Raw genomic sequence first — 7,595 nt, 5'->3', positions numbered from 1 at the left:
ACCATAGAGCCTCATCGAAACAAAACTTCAGCGTTTTCAAACTTCTGCTTAATAGATCAGACTATTCATTATATATTTTTAGCCAGTTCTATTGAGCTAGCCTCTACGACCTTTTACGTGGTACGTATACAAAACATCGCGACTTGTACCAAAAAAAAGAAGTCTCATTATGCAACGTCATAACTAAGCTCCACCGACTTGACCGCCCATGATCTTTTGGTGGCGATTGTAACGAAATGCTGACCTTCTCTGGGTAAATTAAAAAGTACCGAACAATTTAGCCTTTGTATGGAAATTTCAGTGTTCAAATGACAATAATATTTAGTTGTTTTATAGCTGAATCTGATTTCTGACCGAAATTTGATAACTCTTAACCTTCAAGTTAAATTCGAGTAAAAATAATTTAAACCTCCAAGAAATTTCATAGTAGACCTAACCAATTTAATTTTCTATAGGAAAAATAAGTACAGACATAATAACAGCTTCTGGTCTCGAAAATTAGAGCTCAGTGGTAAAAGCCACAACACTGAGAACATTAATCGAAGACTAAGACATTAGGCGAAAAGGCCTTAAGCGAAAGCACAGTGCGTGAATGGTGGAAGTGTTTCAAGAAGGGAAATTGAGTTGTGAACTGACGGAAACATTTTGTCGCGGCTGAAGAAGCTTTTCACGGAAGTAGAGCTTAAAGTCTAGGGCCCTGTTGACCAAAACTGGCATTTTACATGTAGCGTATTAGAGAATTATAAAATCTGAAAACGCAGAAGCTAGATGAAAAAACAGTCCTCCAGACCAATATTGGCTCCAGGCCATTTGGAAATACATGTTTGTATTCCGGGTACAATTTGTGGAACCATAATCAACAAAAAACTTACCTGCTCTATACGATTACTCATGGACGAGACGTGGTTCGGTCTCTATCGCCAGTCGCAGTGGGACGAGGTAATAACGTCGCTTTGGGTATAAATCGAGTCCGGTAACAACGTCAAGGAAGTTCAGATTTATATAAGGTGTAAGGGAATGTGCTATTATGAGATTACTTATTTACAATGAAACAATGAATGCAACGTGTTATCCTCAAGAGACTCACGAAGTGTTGCCAGGGCGATTGAAAACGCCCAGTCTTATTTCTGGACGACAATGCCAGATCTCATCGCCATGCCTTAATTACTTGTTAAACTGAACAAAGATCGTATCCAACGTTGGCTCAGATACGCTTATTTTCCCGATTTAAGTTTCTGTGATTACGAGGCTTTTCATGCCGTACAACGGACAACTGGCGGGCAAGCATCGATTATATATCAAATATCGATTCATTTCGACCGGCCATGGATGGAGAAAGGCATATAGGAATACAAATGGCTGGTATATGGATGTCCAGAAGCTAGCAGAGTGTTGGAACAAACATGTAGAAAACAACGGAGAGCATCTCTAACACGTCCTAAAATTTATCGTTATAGCACAAGTGGTTCAACAGTTTAAAAGTTTGCCGGATTCGTTTGTAGCAGCGTAACAATGACAGTTTTAACTTTCTGAAGCTACAACATAGAGGTGACACTGAAACAGCGTCTAAATGAAGAAAAATAGGACTTGATTTTTTTGGTAGGATCTACATAATTTTTCGGCAGTCACCTTTAATGCACTTATATGTTATATGATATATTTGACAACAAAAACGTAAAACGTAACCGATAATAAAATATACGTTTGGATTATTGTTCCAGTGGTTGCACGGTAGAAATGTACAAGGACGCTAAATATGAGCCGTAGTACAATACAATCAGCAGTAGAAACGGCCGCTACGTTAGCAAAGTTAAGCAAAACAAAGCGCCCATTTTCCTTCTCCATTCGTACCTGCTACCATCTGTTGATGGCGCCGAAGGGATGCTGGGCGCGGGGAGTTGAGGGGAAAAGCTGACACCGTCCCCAGCGGTTAGTTTGCTTAGATTATGTGCACTTATACCTTCCACATCCATATAGGTATACATATACCATTATGACCACTAGCGACACGCATGTTACCCGTCAGAAAAACGACCGTGTTGTTTAATTCATTCCACGGACGGACACAAACGTGCTTTTCTTCTGTTGCCGTCCTGCAGCACCTTCGCTGCCGTTCTTCCTCTGTGAATCTTACAAAGAGGTGCATAGCACCAAATATAAGTAGCTGCGAGGTAGAAATGTAGACGGTAAATGACAAATGAACAGCGTAATATTCGAAGAATATTTGTCATTTGTCATTTGTGACCACACTAGGGGTGCTAAGTACCGAATGAACTGCTCAGGGGTGAACTGTCTGTCATTGAGCGATCGGGGTCGACTGTTCTAGCGTTAGGAAGTGTCAAGCCAACTATCGAGAACGAAAAAAAAAAGTGACTACAAAATAGCTGAGATAACACTGACCAACGTTCTATACCGTACAGACCTCGGATTAATTGGTGGAACTCCCCGATCGTAGTCGTGTCATGGTATCTAACAGTATCAGAACCGATTAGCAGCCGACATTCACCGGGTTATTATTAGTCATATTGGTCAATGCTACGAGTTTAAGGGCAGTGTCGGTATACATAGTAAAGCATATCGGAAACAAAGACAACTTCAAGGAGCAGTTTTCAGAGGTGCCAAACAATGGTCGTCCAACAACAAAAAATGATTCATGCAAATAGATTCGACACTGCAGAACCCAGAGCGACAGGTGCGCTGCTAACTTTATAAACAGTAATATCTTTGCAACGTGGCCTCATTAGCGTAGATATCTTCATATATTCGTATATATTTATATATTTGCACCAAGACCTTGATTACCAGTGATTATCAGTGAGCCTCATTGGAAGACTCGTCACTTTCAGGGCTTCTGGCTGGGCGAAAGAATTCCATCGAATGGCTGATACATGAACGTCGGATGTTCCTGGCCCCACAAAGAATACAGACAATTGCGGTTGAAAAGATGCTTGTATTAGTTATTGTTGTTTGTGCAAGGTGACTTGTTAAGCTCCCTCTTATTCTAGCGACAAGCCAGAGATGGGTCTAAGTGATAATGTGTAAACTAGCACTACATTACTACTTATTCCAACATGCTGAAGCTCTGTAGGTTAAGAAACCTCGAAATGATGCTCATCGTTCACAGAACCGTTTGATAAGTGTGGAAAAGTAGCTAACTTTTAGAACAACTATTGTTTATAGTAAAGCTGTTTATCAAGCTTTCTGGAAGTCCGCCGATTTTACGACGCCAATTTGTCACGATGAAAAAGTTAATGTATCAATATATTTAATAATTTAATCAGAAAATTTAGTAAAAAAACTTGTGATGAGTCAACGAAAGTAGTTATCATAACGAAGTGTATGTCAAGCTGGAGTCAACGATATGTCGAGCTAGAATGCATGTGGCAAAAATAACGCTTGTCAAAAACTTACCTCAGAGCATTTAGCTGTCTGAGCAAAACTGAGCTAGCAAGACACACCAATCGCTCACTTCAATTTTACGCAAGAATTACTGTACAGACCCTTCAGCGATAGTTCGGTGATGCGTTAGCGGTTACCCCTGCAAACTACTTCACATACGTGATTGTTAAGCAATTTCGCTTCAATAAAAGAACGGTTTCGAAATCGAGGCGTATTTATCAATACGTTTTTCATAGATATTGAAAAACCTGACCGAGATAGGGCTGCAAAAGTCAAAGAAATTCTTGTACAAGTACAAATCTATAGTTCTGCCCTTTTTCTGTAGCAAAACAGCGGGGTCTATGTCTTGATAAAACGGATACACGGATATCTTTGTATACATACATACATACATACATACATACATACAGAAGATATCGGACTTTGTTTTACACCACTTCAGATTAATAGCGTTTTCTGCGCGCCGGGAAGGCGCTGAGAACGTTTGTCGTTAATTGCAGAGCTCGTGAAAGGTCAAGAATTAAGCGAGGAAGCCAACTTTACAGACTTAGCATAAGACAGCCCACTCTCTTGTGGCCAGTCCACAGTAGAGGGAGAACAGATCTACGAAACAGTTCATGTAAAATCAAGTGGTCGAATCCCCGAATGCCGGATCTACGAAAAACGTCAGCTGAAGATACGACTCGCCTATATCCACTCGAATAGTTGGCATTAGTAACATCTTTAAAAGTAACTCCCAGTATCACCTGCAAGTGTTTAATAGAATAACGCTACTGTTGCAAAAAGCATATTGTGTAGTTTTCGACATGGCACCGATAGTTTATAACTAATGGCCAGATATGTCTATAGTCATTTGAGCTACGGCTGACCGAACTATTAGCTGATGTGGCCCAAGCGGTAGCGTGAAAGGTGTCAAGAGCAGGTCAGATTTAGATCCTCGAATAGGGTTCGTAAAATATAGCCTGAGTGAAGAACACGCGACACGCTCATCATACTTTAGCAACTTATAATATTTTTTTTCTGCTTATTCCATGCACTTCGCTAATACTTTTGAAATCAATACTTGGTCAAATTTTCCCTCGGCTTTGTATTATTCATGCATTGAGTGACTGATCCGCTGTTTTTCGTACCAAAAGCAAAGGTCAAAACAAGAAAGCAATCAGGTCGCTTTCAGAGTCTGAGCAAAGATCTGAAGAGAGCTACATGAATCTTCAGTAACATTGGAAACATTCTTTTTGCGAAATCGATACTCTACATTATGCTTACCAGCTTCAAACCATAAGTTTTCGATATAGAAATTAGCGGCCGTTAATAAAGGAGCGTATCGATAGAGAATTGGCTCGTCTAAATAAGCTAAACACTAAAAAGTCTAAAACAATTGGTCCTTATGAATCGTTTCGCGCCCACTTCGCATTATTTTTGTCTGTTACGATCGCTGTTTAATTGAAGGGCTGTGTTCGTTATACGCTAAGTTTGACATCCTTCAGATAGAGTTCTGCCATGAGAGTCTGAGGGAGAAGTTGCTGCTTCGCTTTCACTGTATTCCCTTGTCCTTTGTACTCGAATCAGTTTCGGAGCCGTCGAAGTAGGTCATCTGCTCTGTTGCGGCGAGCTAAGTCGACGGCTTGTTAACGCCTAATCAAGACTGCGAAGCAGATGAGAAAACCTGCTAGCAATAGCTCTTGGCATACGGATTAAAGACTGTTTTGAAGATTATTAGTTCATTATTTAGATACCGAATCAAAGCTGCAACCATGACACGTTTGGCATATACTAGAAAAATCATTTAAACACCTGTCTCTATCTGTTCAGAGAGAGTTTTACAAACAACTCATAAGAAGGAGCCTGGAGTTAAATATTTTATTTTATATACATACATACTCTAACCTGAAGGCGATTTATTTGATCTTCAGCCTCTGATAATTAAATTCTATTAGATGTGAATAGGAAGCCTACTATAAGTTGGAGGTAATGATGATTGATTACAAACGCAAAATGAAAGCATCTTACTGAAGATAAAAAGGTGATGATATACAGAGTAAGCTAGGGCTTGGAATAAATTAAATGGCTCTTTGATAACACTCGAATAATTCAATCGGTCCTTGCAAGACAAAATTTACGGTATATGCCTATTTGCCGAAGCCCCTTCCTTCTTCGTTTGTAGTGTTTGCCAAGGAAGTGGACAGAAGTGGCAGTAAGCTTTTCGCTCATAGCGCCCGTGTTGAACCTGTAGTAAACAGCCGCTAAACTCCCTCGGCCGATCCGGCACGATGTGCATAAGATTCGAATAGGGTTACACAAGAGAAATTGCTCCGCTTGCTTGCTCTCGGCGACACAAGATACGATGCCGTACGGCCGACGCCAATTTTTATTCTACGTATAGTACGAAAAGCCGGTGTCTCAGTCACGGTTACCACACACTCCTCCGCTGTCCCACGGTCTGCCAGAAGCTAGAAAGCTAGCGAAACAACTGCGTCTGCACAAAGGTAAAAAAAAAGACCAAATTCGCTTGCCATTTTCGCCGTTTGCCTAAGCAGAGATCTACTGGTGGCCAGCTCGCCTGCGCTAGCACTATGCTCCCTTCTGTCAGCGCAATGTCCGTTCCAAAAACCCACTAGCCGATTCCGTGCGTAGTACGATAATGTACGTACATAAGTGAAGGCACACAATTCTAACCGGGTAACTAAGCAAAAAGGGAGCTTAGCAGACGATTTGTTCTTCAACGTGTCTGTTTGTATCAGCCATTCAACAGTGGTTAAATTAGGCACAAATATGGACCGGACAATTTGCAGGATCTGCGACCGGCGGTGGACAAGTATGCAAGTTTTGACGGCGCGTCTTTTATAAGGCGTCTATGAACGTTCGAAAGAGCGCCGATTTTATATTCGAATATAAGAACAACAGAAGGAAACTATTGCGATTATGGATGGAGTTAGTTTTACTATATGCTAAAAATGATATGTTACGTTTGTGCTCTATGGACCATGAATGAAAAAGTATCAAATTTTGACTAATTTCAAGCTGACAATTGTAGATCACGTTAGATGAAGATGCGGAAATTTCAAATGATTAATTAGATCCTTTTAGCAAGGTACATATTTGAGACGATAGAAACGTTGTTATAGAATGCGTTACAAACCTACATTAGCCTCGTCTGCCAAAATCAGCGCTCTGTGGAATAATATAGTCACAACGAAAATGATCGAGGTCGGTATAACAAATGCCAGCAGAAATCACGCTGACGCAAGGCTGATTTAGATAATTCCAGCCAAATTTCATTCCAGTAAAATTGTTCAGCTCGGCGCTTCTCGTCGGCTCGCTGTTTTTTCCACAAAGGATAACGCGTCTCAGCTACCCTCCTTAATGCTCTCACGTTTAGTCTACCTAACACAACATAGATTTAATTTTAATTAATAAAAAAAAAGACACTGCCGGTCATCCTTAGCCTAGCAGGTAAAGCATAGATAGACAGCTAGACGTGCAATATACGTTTTTTTTTAAATCGAAGTCGGCTGTTATTCAGTGGCTCTAGACATTGCATACATTTCCCAAAGTAGGGCAAGGAAGATCGATTTCTCTAAAAAGCTCTTAAAACTTGTAGTTTAGTTTGTCATATAATTTCTCACAATTATTTTAGACGCAGACAGCCAATCGTCTATGATTATCTCAGTGATATCAACTGAAAGCCTGACCAAAGAACCTACTTCCATTTCGCAGCTGTTCTTGACATTGTGTCTCCTGGTATAATGTTCTGTAGTAACTGCAAGTAATGTACTAGTAATAACATGTAATAGACGTGGCAAAGTTAACGTGCATGTATGTAACGTGCATAACTGGATATAGGAGCTTTTTCTTCTATCTACGCCAGTCTCTAGCTGGAATTTAGTTACGTTTTCTGGAAGCTTAATTGAAAATACAGTTAGCTTTCAAACACACGTTATCACGATAGATCAGCGGGCTGCTTCCTACTTCATTGTAGCGCTAAATCGAGCAGAAGAAATGGGAAGGCTCTGAGTTGTCAGAAAACGCAGTTCGCAAACAAAGGCGCTATAGCCGTGACAATAACGTTACGTACACGACAATGAGACGTCACAAGCAACAACTGCATCATGGTCACGTGGATACAGAGGGAGAAAGAGAACGCGCGTGCGTAATGGGCGGCGGAAATTGTATGCATAAAAAGCTTGAGAAAATGT

The sequence above is a fragment of the Varroa jacobsoni genome, unplaced genomic scaffold (assembly GCF_002532875.2).
Source record: "Varroa jacobsoni isolate VJ856 unplaced genomic scaffold, vjacob_1.0 scaffold_1302, whole genome shotgun sequence".
In the NCBI taxonomy this organism is placed as follows: Eukaryota; Metazoa; Arthropoda; class Arachnida; order Mesostigmata; family Varroidae; genus Varroa; species Varroa jacobsoni.
The sequence above is the reverse complement of the archived record's forward strand: the minus strand, read 5'-3'. Positions refer to the sequence as shown.